The following is a 2,536-nucleotide window of genomic DNA, read 5'->3' on the forward strand; positions in this document are numbered from 1 at the left end:
TTAACTCTAAGTAATGCTTTATAATATTGTCAAAGTATGCAACCTTCACACACAGTTGCTCCAGTCACAGGCACAATATAAATCCTGGGGCAATTCCAAAGAGTAAAATGTAGGAAAAGTGCCTTTCTGATTTAGTCCTGCAGAAACTGCCCTTTTTTGAGCTGTTTATGTAGAAAGTTTCTATTACCAAGGCAATTAAAAAAAATGTGGAACATTTCACAAATTGTGTGTCATCCTTGTGCAGGGGCCATACTAATCTTCTCTGCATTGTTCCAATTTTAGTATATGTGCTGCCAAAGTGAGCACCATTGCGGCAATTTTTTGTAGAGAAGATAAAAATAATAGTGAGATTTTCATTATTGTTTACTCAAGGATCACATAAGAATTCCTGTCTGATTTGAGCTTCCTATATAATGTAAAGTAAACCCCAACCTCACCCTGGCTAAGTGACTAAAACTAAGTAGAGTGTCACCTATTTCAAATGCAAATGTGTAAACTTAAACTTCCTCTTAAACAAGCAACCATTCATCAGCTATATGCTGCAAAAATGTTAATATATTCTAAGATTTATACAAATTTTATAATCAGATACATTGGTGACAGAGTAGAAAGGTAAAAATGCATATTCTGAAAGGTTTGGGGATAATAGTGAGACAGCATTTACAGCAAATATCAAATGTATTTAAAATTGCATTTTTTTTAATTCAAAAGAGTCTTGCCTCCTGCCTCATATTATGTATTAATAAATGTACTAAACAATAAAAACACCCCAAAAAGTTTTTTTTTCCCAAAAAAACTACTAATAACTTTTTCCAGTAAAAGGCTATATAATAAAGATATTTGGTTTTGCCAGCCACATGATTTCTCTTCAATAGAGGGAGAAGTATCGCAGTCGATATGTAAACAGATGAGCATGGTTGTATTTCAATAAAACTTTATTTACAAAGTAATATGTCATAGTCATATCTGTTCTTATCTTCCACACCCAATCTTTCTTTTAATGCTCTTTCCAACATACTCCCAAGTTTCCTATTTCTCGAAGTAGGGAATTTTTAGCACATGCTTCAGAATCAGGGCTGTTTGTTAAACAATGTAGCCTGCTGATTTCAAACTTCCTGTTCCCAGCCTGGGGATATGCATCTGAGGGGATTCCTCCAGGAAAAGATTTTATTTATTTATTTATTTTTTTTAAAGATTTTATTTATTTATTTGAGAGAGCGAGAATGAGAGAGAGCACATGAGAGGGGGAAGGGTCAGAGGGAGAAGCAGGCTCCTCGCTGAGCAGGGAGCCGGATGCGGGACTCGATCCCGGGACTCCAGGATCATGACCTGAGCTGAAGGCAGTTGCTTAACCAACTGAGCCACCCAGGCGCCCAAGATTTTATTTATTTATTTGAGTGAGGGCAGGGGGAGAGGGAGAGAGAGTCCCAAGCAGATGCTACAATGAGCACAGAGCTGGATGCAGGTCTCGACCTCATCTCCCTGAGATCACAACCTGAGCCAAAACCAAGAGTCAAAATCTCAACTGACTGTGCCACCCAGGCGCCCCAATGCAAGCTATTTCTTAGTCATGTTTATGGTTATCTGCTATTGGAAAATAAGATGTCAGTCCTATTAATTGGGAGTTTTTCTGCTGCTAAATAACGTTAAAGTCTTCTAACGCTGTAGCCAAATTATGGAAACAGCCCAGGTGTCCAGCCACTGATGAACGGTAAAGACAATGTGAATTTCATCTCTTGCTTTGTTAAGGAAGAGTGAGTTTTTCATTATGATTTTGGTTGTGTCAAAATCCCCACTTCTACCTTAAAATTAATTTCATGCAGTATTATTTTATCTTCTTGTTATACTGTGCTTTATATATATATATATATATTAATCTTCCCAAGATAACCAGTTTTTTTCTTGAAATAATCTTTGCATAAATGTTAATATTCCTCTTTTTGCTTTTTGTATGCTAGCATTGTTTTATATATCCTGGTTCATTCCATTATTTTCAACTGTTTGTGATATTTAATATTAACTCATCACTCATGTTTAGTTTGTCTGCATTTGGTTTACTTGTGTACAAAATGTACACAATTTGTACATTTTGTCATTTAAGTTGTGGATTTTATTCACTTGTGATTAATTTATTTATAAATAAGTTCAGCTTCATTCTTGTAATCTTTACTTTTTCATTTTTTGTAACTTCCCTTTTAATATATTTGACACTTATTACATGTTTTAGTTCATTGTTTCTACTGCTTTGAATATTTTATCTAATTATATTTTCTATAATATTAGTTACTCAGAAATATTTATCAATTTTATTTCATCACGAATTTCTTTAATAATCATTAAATAATAATTCCATTGCAAAAAAAAAGAGAAAGGGAAGTGAAAGTTATATATATAAGACAAATATAAGATTTATTTATTTATTTATTTATATATTTTTAAAGATTTTATTTATTTATTTGACAGAGAGAGGCACAGCGAGAGAGGGAACACAAACAGGGGGATTGGGAGAGGGAGAAGCAGGCTTCCTGCTGAGCAG

The 2,536-nt window shown here is 34.0% G+C and overlaps 1 non-coding gene across 1 annotated transcript; it reads right to left on the reverse strand.

Moving 5' to 3' along the window:
• Positions 1-200: 200 nt before the first annotated feature.
• LOC118528581 (U6 spliceosomal RNA) lies at positions 201-306 on the reverse strand. The gene has a single exon (XR_004913732.1). It is a non-coding gene; the product is annotated as a U6 spliceosomal RNA (small nuclear RNA).
• Between the last annotated feature and the right edge of the window lie 2,230 nt (positions 307-2,536).

Source organism: Halichoerus grypus, chromosome 11, assembly GCF_964656455.1.
Source record: "Halichoerus grypus chromosome 11, mHalGry1.hap1.1, whole genome shotgun sequence".
Lineage (NCBI taxonomy): Eukaryota > Metazoa > Chordata > Mammalia > Carnivora > Phocidae > Halichoerus > Halichoerus grypus.